Source organism: Gouania willdenowi, chromosome 9 (genome assembly GCF_900634775.1).
Source record: "Gouania willdenowi chromosome 9, fGouWil2.1, whole genome shotgun sequence".
Classification (NCBI taxonomy): Eukaryota; Metazoa; Chordata; class Actinopteri; order Blenniiformes; family Gobiesocidae; genus Gouania; species Gouania willdenowi.
Window position 1 is genome coordinate 8,318,942 of NC_041052.1, and position 14,419 is coordinate 8,333,360.

The window sequence follows — 14,419 nt, forward strand, 5'->3', positions numbered from 1 at the left end:
CAGTTCTGGGTTTATGATGTCACAGTTTGTTTTGGTTTAATAAAGAAGGTCAATATAAAAAACTATTAAAAAAAAAAAAAACGTTGTTTTTGTACATTTTTTTTTTTTTTTTTTGTCATTTTGTCAAAAAAGAAATAGACGACAAATGTTTTTTATTCAAAACAGAGATGGACAGGTTGCTCTAGGTTCATGGCTGCTCCTAATTGGCTGAATTTCAAGGAATACAATTGTTTTTGTAAGTACTTGTAAGATGTTAATTTTAAATGTATATGCTATCATATACATTTATAGGCTAGCACAGGTAGCCTAAGCATCCGATATGTACATTATGTTTCATGCCAGGAGAGAAATTACAGTTTGGTCAAGTCAAAGTTGGTGATATATTTAAAGAATAGGGAATATCATCTACAAGATTTGGTAAAATATTGATTATATTGCTGAAATTGTGTGTGTCTGGGAAAAAAAAGTAGAGCACATTCACTATTAAACTATTAGCAGAGCCGGTGCAGGGAGCCCACCCTAAAAAAGCACTTGCACTGTTAGTTGCCAGAGAGGATGAATGGCTTTAATAGAGCAAAGTCCAGGCTTTATTCCAAAGGGACACATAATCACACACACTCACACATCCAACCAGGCCTTTTGGATTGATGGGATTTAAAGAATTAAATGAAATGTTTCCCACTGACTGAGGGCCATGTTTTATTCTGGCAGACTGAGTTCAACCAATGCATGTTGTTTGGTTATCTATTTCCATCTGTGCTTTGTCAGACCGATACAAATCTATGATTTTTTTTTTTTCTTCTTGTGTAATGTGATGTGTAAAGAGGTTTAGATTCTGGTAAATTAGATTTCCTGACTGGAACACGAGCATTATTTATCCTTTTAGATAAAAAGATTTAGTCTATATCTGAGAAATCATAAAGGATAGATATCTACTCTGAAATTTCACATAATGATATTCTGACTGAAGCTCAATTAACCAGTGATGAGGATTTCACCAGAAATATCTTTCTTTGTTATCTCACTTTTGTGTTCTGTGATCTTTAACTCACTGGTATTGAAATGTGCAAATCTACATAAAGTATGTTAAACTACAGGTGGGACTCAATTAAAAAAAAAAAACACACAAATAAAATAATAATAATAATCTAATTAATCAGAGACTTCGTAATTAATTAATTGGCAAATACTATTTGACACGAGAAGCAATGTTTTTCCAATTTAAATGGATTTTTTTATATGACTGAATGAAAAAAATTGTTTATTATTTTCATCACAGAGTGCTCACATAATGTGCAATATTAATTGAAAATATTATGATTGCATTGTTACCAAAGCACAAATTTAAGTAAGCTATATTCATGCTTTTTGGGATTTTTTGTAAACTTTCTAAAACAATTTTTATTTTTTTGCATTAAAATGGAAAACAGCACCTAATACAGAACATTACAGAGAAGTGGAAACAGTGCAAAATAGTTAGAATACCTCTGTCTGTGAATTTTGTTTGAAATTGTCTTTCTACACAGCAGTTCATAAGTTGGATAAATGAAAAACTTTGTTGTGCTTTTTTTGAAAAGCAAAGGCTACTGGAATATCTAAAAGATGTCAGAATATTCAATAAACATTTACTTCCTTTAAAAAAACATTAACTTTAAAAAAATTATTCTCGGCTATTTAAAAAAATAATTAAAAAAGTAACCACATTTGGTATTCAGTATTCACTCAAACGTTTATATTTTTTTTGGCTTCAGCCACAAATGTTCATTTCGGTGCATCCTTAATGAGAAAGGTTCCGTGCTTTGGAGTCCAAAAAAATAGTGCCTTATTTTTCTGTAATTAATTAATCGCAATTAACGCGATAAAGTTCCAGCACTGTTTTAAACACAAACCGCAATGTTGATTTGAATGTTCAGTGTTTCCCTGAAAGTAGAACACACACACACACACAGCCCCTGGCTTCTTTCACTTCTTTTCTTACACAAGCCAGAGGCTAACTAAATATTACATAGCTGCGTTACAATTTTGCACACCGATCACATCTACAGTGTGAAAATCATGCAAATGCACTTGTATTTTTCCTTGCGATATTTCCATGACATAATACCATAAAACCAAGACTGGTTTATTTCAAGTTGCTTCCCTACAATAATATGGAGATTAAGAATGATATTGACCTAAAGCTTAAGGCTGTAAATAGCGCTGCACTTCTATGCTTAGTCACAAGTGCAGCACATTGGATCGCTAATCTGCTTTAATGGAGTGTGTGTGTGTGTGTCTGTGTGTGTGTTACATCACACACACGCCAACAAAAACACGGCTGCAAAAGGTAACTGCTCGTGGATTACTTCCTCCAACTACTTTACCAGCTTTAGAATCACAGCAGTGAAAAATCAGTCAGTCTGATTGTGTGCCATTCCCAATGTAAATGCACAAAATGACTCCAAAAACCAACAAAATGACAGAAAAAAAAAACATGAAAGGACAACAAAAATACTTAAGAAAACACACAAAATAACAAAGTACATAAAGGGACAACATAATTTACTCAAAAACACAAAAGAACACAAAATGACTCCAAGAACACAGAAAATGAGAACATAAGTACACAAAATGAGAAAAATACATAGAAAATGACAACAAAAATACACAACACACAAAATGACTAAAAATTCAGAAATACTTCCTTTATTAATGCTTAGATTGGTCATTATTTTAGATGTTTACATTAATATTGATCATTTGTGGCCCTGCTTTGATAAAAGTTGCCCATCTCTGGTCTGACCAGTGTTGTTGTTGATGACGTCTCCCCATTTATGTTTACTCCTCTCTGGCAATGGATATATTATCTTAATATTATTACATTGTTTTCCACTTGTAAGCTCATTTCTTAAACAACACAAACGTTTTGGAGATACGTTATTGCCTTCTAATATTGCTCACGAACAACAGGTGTAATGGCTTATTTAATAATAATCAGCCTTATTTGTGCAATTTGAAAGGGGTCATTGATTGATTTTTGATATTGGTCCGATATCAGCAAAAAACAAACAAAAAGGTAGGGCTGGGTGATTTTGCCTTAAAAAAAAACCTCAGATTTTATAAAGAAAAATTGGAGTTTTGATTCGATTTTCAATTTTTTTTTTCAGTGCACTTAAAAATGACTGCAGACATCAGATATATTGTCAAAAATGCAACTTTATTCCTGTGAGAACAATCCCAAAATAAAGTAAATGAGGCTCTGTCATTCAACAATTTCAAGCTTTAACACAGGTTTAAGCAAAAGTGCAACAGCAACTTCACAGTAGCTGAAATTTTCTGATTGAAAAATCAGATAGCTACATATTTTATAACATAACATTACAATAAAAAACTCTTCCCTTAGCATCTCAGCGTAGTGCGAATAAAAAAATTAAACATGTCTGTGGCACACATAAAGGGTAAACAAATGTAAACAAAGAGGGGGCTGGCTCACATCGCGCTAAGGTAACCCACAAGGCCGGAATGCGAAAAGTGTCCGAAAAACTGTGGTGAAAAAAAAAAATAAAGAAAAAAAAAAAAAAAAAATATATATATATATATATATATTTTTTACTCTAATTTGCAAAATGAAAATCGTTTTTAGCTACAAATTTGATAAATCAATTAAATTTTTGCCCTGCCCTATTTTCCGGCTCTTCTAAATTATTTTCTATTGATTCTATTTAATTGTAGAATATTCTTATGTTTAAGGTTAAAATATAAAATGTTAAAAAATTTTCCCATGCCTACTGCTGACTTTTGTATGTTGTGTGTTTAAGCCTTTTCTAACATTCCACACTACAAAATATGTAATAAAAGTATGTGTAATTCATGCTGATATTGTATCAGATTGGTATCGGCACATTTTTAAGACGGCAATATCGGTATCGTATCTTAACTGGAAAAGATGTATCGGGACACAGCTACTAGTCATTGATGCAACATGAATAATCGAAAGAATTTGAGTAGACTGCATTTTGAGGTAGTGTTTATTGCAAGTGAAAACAGGAAATCTGTTTTTTAAATAAAATAAAAAAGGTTTGCAATTGGCATTGAATTCCCTGTCGACCTTTTGTCTCATATTTGTTTTTCAAACCACAATAATGCCCTTTTTTTGTCAACAGTAGCCTTAAAATGGTAGTGGTGATAGGATCTAAAAGATGTTACTAAGACATATATGAACGTGAGATTAAAACTGCCTTCAAGTCTCTAAATCCTGTTTTACAGTGTGGAGTATTCGTTACTCTTTGTACATGAGTCAGTGCTATAAAAATCAACACCATATCACACTGGTGATAAATCAAAAGTTTGGTTTCATTCGTTCTCATTGAAGGACTTTATTTTAATCCACCAATAGTAGACGCTCAGTTTTATTGAACGCACTTTGTCTCCATGAGACATGCTTTATAAGCACATAGTTTCAGGGCGACTAATAAAAAATCTACTTTCTGTTGATACTCACTGGGACCCAGTCAAAGGTAATGATTATATGGTGTTTTAAAAAATGTGGTTATTATTAACAAAATCCGACCAAATTTAATGGAAGAAGTGAAACAAAGCTATATTAGAACTTAGCGAGCACGGCCAATGTGTGTATTTTTGTCAGCAGGAACTCGAGCATCATTTGCATAATGGTAAGTTGATGGCTCACAGTTTGCCAAGTTAATCAGGATTTGTTGCCAAATTTAGCTGTAGCGTGTTATTTGAACCCTTGAAACTTTATACTCTGCTGATCTAAAATGAGCTTGAACTTTGCCAGTGTGCATTTTCTAATATCCATTAAAAATCCAGCAAGAATGGTTACCGATATTTGGCCAATCCTTTTAAAAGCTGTTGTGGTGGATAGTTTTGTAAAAAAATGGAACAATATTTTGCAGGGCTCTCGGAATTGTTTGCTCTGCAATGTTCCGTCTTTACATATTAACGGCAGAACAACTTATTCAGACAATGTTGAGTACCATAAAATGAGCCAGGAAACAGCAGGAGCTTCATTTATTTCAGTGATTGTTTATTTGTGTTTACACTGCTGAGTACATCAAATTAATTTCAAGGTTAATCATTTCTATGCAGGATAGTTAGTGTTTGTATGGCAAACAATGGACACTGTCCATTTAAGATTTGAGTCTAGAACTATGATTGTTTGATGAACAATGGCTATTTACAAGTCTGTCTGGTTTTTTTTCTTTAACTAAAATATTCTGGTTAACATGAATTAGAAATAGGAAACACATTGCCTTCTAATCTCCCGGAATTCATGTTGATTCAGAAAATTGATTTCAAACTTGATCTTATTTAAAACATACTAATATGTACTCCTATTACACTATATAAAATGGTCACTGCTAAGGTGGGGCAAAGGTTAAAGACATAAAAACTTCCTAACTACATTGGGGAAAAACATTTCCAGTAAATTTGCTCAGTAACTCAATCTCAGGATTTTTTGGGAAAATTAAAAAATATCAACTTTTTATGCTAATTTTAAATGAATCGACGAAATTGATGCATTCATTTTAACAGCACTAATACACACATTAAATATTAGCATTCCATTGGAATTAATGGGAAATTTTACAAATTAAATTTTTTTTTTATCTAAACATCAGCATCAGTTATTTAAAAGTTACTCCCATATTCCGGTTAATTCCAATAAATAATTCCCATAAAAAGTTAATATTTTTGAATATTCCTGTGGAAATTTACCAGAAATGGCTCACTCCTTTGCTACCTTAATCCTATGTGAGTTTATCAGGGAAAGGGAGAGATGGAAAAAAAAAAACATATTTTTTTACTTATTATTTGAACATGTTGATTTTACACTTGTAGGAGTTTCTATCCATAGTTTTCTCTTGTGGGTTAAATGCCAAGTATAGTGGAGGGAACACTGTGGAATAAGGGGGAGGAGGAGGAGGAGGTGATGGTGATGATGGTGTGAAGGAGGAGAAACAACAACAACTTTCCCAGAGGCTTATGCAAGCGTCAGTTTGTGTTATAAATCATTCAGGGACATTCAGAAGGGGTACAATGCATTTTCCTCCCTCTGCTCTCATCCCTCCATTCTCCATCTCTGTTTTATTATTGAGTGCAGTTCCTTTGAGCACACAATCTACCACTGAGCACCATCAAAGGTAGAGGATGAGGTCAACAAAGACGGCAAAACGGAAGGTTGAGGAAAAGGATACGATGTGTGAGGTGGAGGTGAAGCAGAAAGAAACCGTACCATTAATCCAGCATCTTAAATAAAAGGCCACCAGATCATTGCTGGACTGGAGTTGATTATAACTCCTGTACTCTTAAAATTATTTATTTTCAAAAACAGCAGGTTTGTTATTGGGTATTGTAAATAACAATGTTAGGTAAGAGTCGATACGTTACTGTGCTTGATGGCACACCACCTGCTTGTCAAATCACTGAACTGTAGTTAATAGCAAACTGCTGTCAGAAACTATTCTCCCAGAGCTGACATCCATGTGTAGATTGATGTGTGTGTGTGATACTGTATGTACAGATGCATTGAAAATATTGTATATGCATGGCTTGTGGGCGTGCACGCCTGCCCCTATAACCGTGAACTAATGCATTTGACAGGAGATGTTTTCGGCTACAATAGGTGGCACTTCCTCCTCTGCATGAAATGTCAACATGTGAAACGTTAGATCCAGTAAAGTCTGGATTTTTTAATTCAAGCTACAAACTTGCAGATATTAAACTACAACTTTACACATTTATTATCAAGACATTTCTTTTTCTCTGTTGTTTTATCAGTTGTGTCCAAGAATTACTCTGATAAAACTACCATTCAACTGCTTTAACATCTGACACATGTAAGGGTGCTTTTACAACGGTTTAGTCCCGGACTCTGTCTGTGGAGGACAGGTGGTCATTTTATCACCTTGGTTTGGCTTTGCTTGTGTTCAGAGCACAACGTCTGATCCGCTCCAAACAGCTAACCGCTTGAGGGTGCTCGCTTTGTCCCATTGTTGAGAACCTCTTCTTTGGGTTTCTGTTTTTCTGCCAGGAGAAGTCTCTACTCCAGTAACTTCCTTAAGTGGTTAGCTCATGGAACTGCACCAGAGGCTGTTTGGGTCAGATCAGAAGTTGCCAAACCAAACCAAGGTGATAAGTTTATGAACTTTCCTCCGCCCATTCAGGCCGAATCCGGGACTAAATTGTTGTGAAAGCACCGTAAGGGTTTGTTCTTTCACAACATTCAACAATGGAGCAGCGTAGCAACAAGTTGCTGTGCTTTGGGTTGTTTTAAAGCTCTGTTTTGCATCGTTGCCGGTTCTCCTGACCACCCACAATGTTGTGCACTCTACGTCATCGCCGATATTTCCTATCTTTGATCTGCTCCAAGAGCGATTGTGTTCACTGTAGGGATGGCCGATACAGACTAAAAAATATTACGATAAAGCTGGTATTTATCACGATAATGATAAAAATTAAGATAGATAAATAAATAAAACAATTTCCAACTTAAAGTATAAACAGTTTCCTTACAAACACAAATTAATTTGAATACATCAACACTAGACACATTGAAAAAGGCTCCATTAGCTGCTGACTCAAAGAGCTCATGAGCTGATATTTTATGGAATATATTAATGCATGTGGGTCACTCTATTAGTGGTATTTTATGCAATTCATTTCCTGTTAAAATGAATTATTTTCTTTAAGAAAAGCAAAAATAATTCCAATAGGGTTTTTACTGCTGCTGAATTGTTTATTTTATATCTGATAATGAGTTACATAAAGTTATGGTTGTTATATGTCTCTCTAGTTTTTCAGAATTAAACTGGATCAAGCTTGATGATTTAATACTTCAGGATATTTTGATGTAATAATCACAATAGTTACATTACTGCCTAATGGGACCAGCTTTGTTTTGTGAACACATGAAATATAATTAAATAATATTGCATTGGGATGGATGACTAGTGACATTAGCCTAATGCTAACATGTATAGCCGTGTACTTTTTACTTGGTCAACTCCTTATATGAAGTGGTTAGCGTTTGCTCTTAGCTCAGTCTGTTTTTTGGTGGGTTAGCTTAGCTTAGTTAGCTTTAGTTTCCAGTTCATATTTGTTGCTGCAGGTTCATCTCTGTCATCGTGTTTTTGGGATCTTTGGGTGGATCAGGTGGAGGAACTTGGATTGGTTCACTTTGTTGGATGGTTGTCTGGTCTTCACCAAGTATCGGTCCATGATCTATCGTAACACGGCAGTTTCAGGTTTCAGACATGCACCGCCGTCTGTGTGTGTGGAGGGGCGGTGGCAGCGCACACCACAGAGGCTTAGCGGTAGAGCTTCCGTGAACAGCGCTTCGTTCCAGAGAATAAGAAGTTGTTGAAAAAAACTTGCGGGTAATTTTGGCCCGTGGAACAAGGTATTTCGGGGAATTATTGGCTAAATTGTGAGACAAATGGCCCATGGCACTCGCTAATTTCCGACATGGGAATTTAAAGTTTCTATCGTGGGATTACATATTCTTACCGGTGAGAATGTTTTTGACGATATATCGTCAACAATAACATCACACAATCTTAGTTCCTGGTGCTTCTAATTGCTCTAGGCTTTGATTGGAAATGCTCCAAGACCAACAGAAACAACCTAGAATTCACACGTTTGATCCGCTCTAGACTTTGTTTGCGAGTTCACACCGCCTAAACGAGGCAGACTGTCCGAGAAAACGAATCCTAGAGGGTTTTAACTGCTCTAGGATCCGTCAGTGTGAACGCACGTCCTAAGTAGTTTATCCAAATGAGAAATAATATTACGATGTGTGTGATGTAATATTTTCAAATAAAGGTTGTTTGAAAACTGTTACTTTCATAACAGTTTTCCCCTACAGTTTGTTATATTTTAAAATAAATCGAGTCCACATGTGCTGAGGTTTTGCCAGTGCAGCAAAACACTTGTGCACTCTCTGAGTATGTTTGTGTATTTCATTTGTGTAAAACTGTTTTCATTGATATGACTCAAGTCATTCCCACCTCGCCTTTTAAACCGGATCATCATCATCAGCTTACAACACAGCATTCATTAAGGCTGTGCTCACAAGGTTGACCCATTTACTGACATGAAGGAGGGGCACATGTTTGCATCCTCCTTGGAGATGCCACACGCCGGTGAGAGGAGAGCCTGTCATCGTCCCTGCTCACTCATCGATACATGTGTATGCACATGCTGATGCTAGCGCACAGCTAAAATACTTTAAGATGCTTTTCACCGTGTCAGGCTAGAAGTCTGGAAAATCTGGATTATTATTACATAATAATTCTTCTCTCTGACACATGCACACACACATGCACAAACAAACACATTTGCACCGCACATTAATTTCAATATATGAACGCTTGCATTTTGGTTGCCCTTGTGGTTTTTGTGGGTCGTTTCTTTATTAAAAGCACAAATTCATCTGCATTTACAGTCCACACACACACACACGCGCTACCTCAGAGGCATGCGTGTCACTTACAGACTTCAGAGTTGAAATACAGTCCAATGTTATCTCAGGAGACTGAATATGAACAGAAAATCAGGTTTTCCTCTCATGCTTTTGGATAAATCATTGAAAAATTGATGAATGATAAAAAAAAAAAAAAAAGCTGTGAAAGAAGAGAGTTGAAAATGTTCACATGCTAAATGGGGTTATAGTCTGTTATTAACTGTTATTTCCAACTGTTATACCTGTTAACTAATAATAACATATTAATTATACATTTGTATATGCATTTTAACACTTTAACTTGGATTTAAAAATGTTCCCATGTGATGCTGATTTCAGCTTTGCTGGTAGTTTGTTCAACTTCTTTTGCAGCATAACAACTAAAAGCAGCATCACCATGTTTCCTGTGAACTCTGGGCTCCACCATCTGACCTGTGTCCATAGTCGGGTATGAACCCAGCAGGTCGCTCAGATCTAACATCTCACTGAGGGATTCTGGACCAAAGTGCCTTTTCAGATTTGACATGCACATACACATTAAAAACACACTTCAGATGAAGCTCTGAATGTATTTTTAATCACAGGCTAACATAACTCAAAACATAACACTTTGCGGTAAATTTTGAAGGGGATTTTGGGAGGAATTGGATGCATTTGTCTATTTGTCACACTTTGTAGTCATTCAGTCACACATTTTCCAGTATAAAAAACAAGTAAATTTGTGATATTGTCCCAAAACATGCATATAAGCCATATCAGTGTCAAAAAAAGATAGCTGTTTTTGTTTAAAATTTCTTTCCAGGATTGTGAAAAATCCAAAGCCCTATACTTTTATTTTACCTTAGTACTTTTTTTTGTACTGTTTTAAATTTTTACATTGTACTTTCCCTGCATGCCCCTGTGTTCCCATACCTGTAAGCTGCTGGAACTGTGAATTTCTCTTGGAGATGAATAAAGTATCTATCTATCTATCTATCTATCTACTAAGATTGGAGTTTGGCCTGTCATGTGCTGTGTTGGTTCCCAAACCCTGGTTACACCAGTTTATTCACTTTATTCCCACAGTCCAAAACATACATGATTATAAAGGGTCTGAATAGTCAGAGTTAATACTGTATATTGTATGGTCTTTTGATTGTCTGTATGCCGGACGTACCCTACCTTGAGCTCTTAGTCAACATCAAAAATCTGCAAATTGGATTAGTTTATCTCAGGTTATATTACGTTTCTTTGTGACGCTTTGTGTGTTGCTCTTTAGTGGGAGCATTACCTAATTTTGACCACCAAACAGAATCAATTAGCGTAAGTATTTTGTTCACCCACAAATCCCCAGAGAAAGAATGTATTAAAGTCGACTTGGGATACCACCGTAATTTTCAGGATTCTTTATTCTTTATTTAAGAATGTATTTTCATCAAACCCAAACATAAATTAGGTAATTAAGATAAAGTTGTGTCATTGTTGTGAGTCAGTGCGTAGCAGCTCCAGCACTGTGGGAATAAGACGAGTGGATGGATGGAAGAGCATTGGGTTCAGAGTTTTTTTTTTTTTTTTCTTCTCCCTCTTGAAGAAGCTTTTATTTTCTAACATGTTGGCACATCAATTAGTCATAGCAGCAGCTATGATGGCTCGGGGGCTGTAGTTATGTTCTATTGGCTCATCCACGAGTTTCTGCTCGAGTGTAGCACGTTGAACTTTGGCCCACATTCATCTTCATATACATGTGATCATGCAGCCATGCTTTGAAACAGTATGACTTAAAGAATACATTGTGATAACTGACATTTAGTGGCTTTTTTTTGTTTGTTTTTACTTCACCATATTAGTCACATATTAATTAAAACTCCGATTATTACACAGAAAAGTGTTAATAGTTACCATGTTGTGTGTTAGTGTTTAGCGAATCGCACATGTAGGAAAGACACACACACACACACTCTCAGAGAGGATTTAATCTGTCTAAGCCATTTGCCTAATCAGCTCTCTCTGCACAATGCCATTCATAGATCCACAGTAAACACACACGCACACACACACACACACACACACACACACACACACGCTGAGCTGGACTGTCCAAACGTTTGACTTTACTGGACTAGTAACAGCATTACTGAGTCTTATTACAACCTGTTGTTGCCACATTGCATCACTTCACGTTATCAATATTCATGTCACCAATTAGAAAAGTGACTAATGTGAGCATTAATACAGGAAAGAACAAAGATTTTTGTCTTGCTGCCTTTTTGTGAGTTTTGTTGTTCATTTTGTGCATTTATAGTCATTGTTTTGTGTATATATCTGTCATTTGCAGAATTTTTGTGGTCATTGTATGTGTTTTTCTAGTCACTATGTATGTTTTTTTATTTTGTGTTTGTTGTTTTTTTTTTAAATTTTTCCAGTAATTTTCATACTTATGTTGTTGTTTTTTGTCATTTTTGAAAATGTTGTCTTTGTGCTCTTTTTGTCATCGTGTTATTTTGGCTGTTCAAGCGTGTGTTTAGTGTGTCACTTTGTGTTTTGTGAGACTTTGTGTATTTTGCTGTCGTCTCGTGTTTTTGGGATCATTTTTCTGTCATTTGTGGAATTTTTTTGGTCATTATGTATGTTTTTGTTATTTTTGTCTTATTAGTCATTTTGTGTATTTCTTTGTCATTTTCTGAGTTTTTGTTGTTTTGTTGTTTTGTGTTTTTTTTTTTTTTCCATCATTTTTAAAAGTCTCTCTCTTTCCATCAGTCAGTTAGTTCTGCCTTCAAAGCTCTATCTCGTCGTCACCTAAATTATCATCAACCACAGAAGTTTTATGTGTCCCTTTAATTGTGGCACACATTTTTTTTAAGTTTTTTCCTCCGTCATTCTTTTTAATCAAAAAATATTTTGAAGCTTTTTAAACCTCAATTTCAGCACAGTGATTATGTTTCTGCATCAATGTGCATTTGTGGGTGTGTGTACAGGGAGAGAGTTGAGCTGAAGGTTGTATCCAACTCTATTTTGGTAGCTGTCGTGAGAGCTCAGGCGGGAGAGATGTGAGGAAGATGGAACTGATGCAACGAGGAGACGGGCAAATACGGAGAGCCACCAACAAACATGCACTCACACGGGTTTGTGTTACAGCTCAGGGGATGGACAATAGATGTAGTCACAAGGAATCAAATAAAACACACACGCACACACACTGATGTGAGCACAAGTACGACACACAATCAAATCAGATCATATAAGACCTTGTTTTGGTGTTTTGTAGGAAAATGCAGGATTACATTTTTTATCTTCTCTAAATTACTGTTTTCAAAGACTTTAAATCCTAAAAAGCACTCTATTGTTGGGATTATTTCCACGGACTGAAATAAAACAAGGGATTTAGTGTTAGATGTGTACCATTAGGTTAAAGACAATTATATTATTCAATTATATGGATAGGCCAGAGCTAAATAAAGTATCTCCAGATGTCACTGCGCAGTTTGTATTAAAAATGGTCACAGTTCATAATCATTTGGTCGTCACGTTTGAGTAAGAGCATTAAAGAGAAAGCTCAGACCTCTGAGCGCTCACTTTGGACTGCTCAGTTTAATGTGGGAATGCTCCAAGTCTTAGAAGAGTCCAAGTAAATGTATGGTATGTTGGTTGAGGAGAATTTTAAAAATGTGTGCATGTGTCTAAATACACACTCCCACATCCCAAATCAGTTGGGATATACTGTATCAAACCTCTGTTTTATATTAAGCATTTAATATAATACACATTCAATTTCCCATCAGCAAACTGACCATTACAATTAATCTTTCCTTACACATAGTCACAGTATGTGTATCTTAGGGTGTTATAGTTTTTTGAGAAGATGCAACCTGTACTCAATTTCAACTGCAAGCTCTATTAGGGTGCTTTCACACCGTTTTAGTCCTGGACTCTGTTCAAATGGTTGGTGGACATCTATCACCTTGGTTTGGCTCGGTTTGCGTTCAGAGCATACTGTAACTTCGGGTGTGCTCCGGTTGCATGAGCTAACCTCTTTAGGGGGGCATTACTGGAATATAGACTTCTCTGGGCAGAAAAACAGAAACCTGAAAAAGAGACTCTCAACAATAGGTAAAGCAAGCAATTAAGAGTGTGCAGAAACTTCTTGGCCTGGAATCCATCCTAATCTCCTTATATTATTCAATGTTTAATACAGGCAGTGACGGTTTTTGATATCGGTGACAAGGGCAGTGGAAATTGGTGCGTAGTATGCTACCGACTTACGGTTTTAAAGCCTCTTCTTGTTGTGGTTTCAACGATATATTATCCAGGCCTTTTAAAACAGAGCAGAGCATAGCTCCGAACATCTTCTCTGTGGTGGGTCCCATATTTGTTTTAACACTGCTTGGCGCAGGAGATATGACAGTGTTGCAAAATTTGACAAATGTTATGTTATATATAAAAGTACTAGTTACTGTATTTTATTATCCCTATGTTCCTTGTCCTGTATGTAATCCTTTTGTATATTGTTTTGTGTCTTGCCTTGTTTTATTGTTTAGTGTGACATTTTATTACATCAGCCGGTCTCGGGACAACAGATGAAATTAGCCTTTGGCTATAATCTGACATATTTACATTTTTTGAATGTTCATTGATATGTACTGTCCCTACTTAAACAAAAAGAATAAATAAATAAATAAATAGTGCAGGTATCCTCTAAAATGATATACCAGGAGGACTAAATAATGTGATGACAAAAGATGCCACCATTTCAGTTGAAGAAAATCTGTGGTGGTTTCAAAGGTTTCTCAAAGAGAAATCAAAGCTAAACGCCATGAAATTGATTTTAATCTGGTTCCAGCACAAGTGACTTTCCCGATGCTAAGACAGCATGGAGGGTTCATATACAGTGGCAGGAAGTCACGCTGCATTTGAACAGAGGAGGTTACATAAAGTTTTCAGTCTTAGTTCAGCCTGTACCTTTAGGTGCCATCTCTCTGC

General features: G+C 35.7%; 1 protein-coding gene across 4 annotated transcripts in view; it reads left to right on the forward strand.

Annotated features, from left to right (window-relative positions):
- Positions 1-14,419, forward strand: part of taok3a (TAO kinase 3a) — a 90,784-nt gene that overhangs the window by 16,820 nt on the left and 59,545 nt on the right. The window contains exon 2 of one of the 4 annotated variants that reach the window (XM_028456912.1): positions 7,034-7,131. The exons of 1 other annotated variant lie outside the window; for it this stretch is intronic. The gene's annotated coding sequence lies outside the window, so the exon portion shown is untranslated. Of the gene's footprint in view, positions 1-4,452; positions 4,497-7,033; positions 7,132-12,417; positions 12,565-14,419 lie in introns of those variants that run through there. 2 more of the 4 variants (XM_028456913.1, XM_028456914.1) reach the window with 2 other exon arrangements.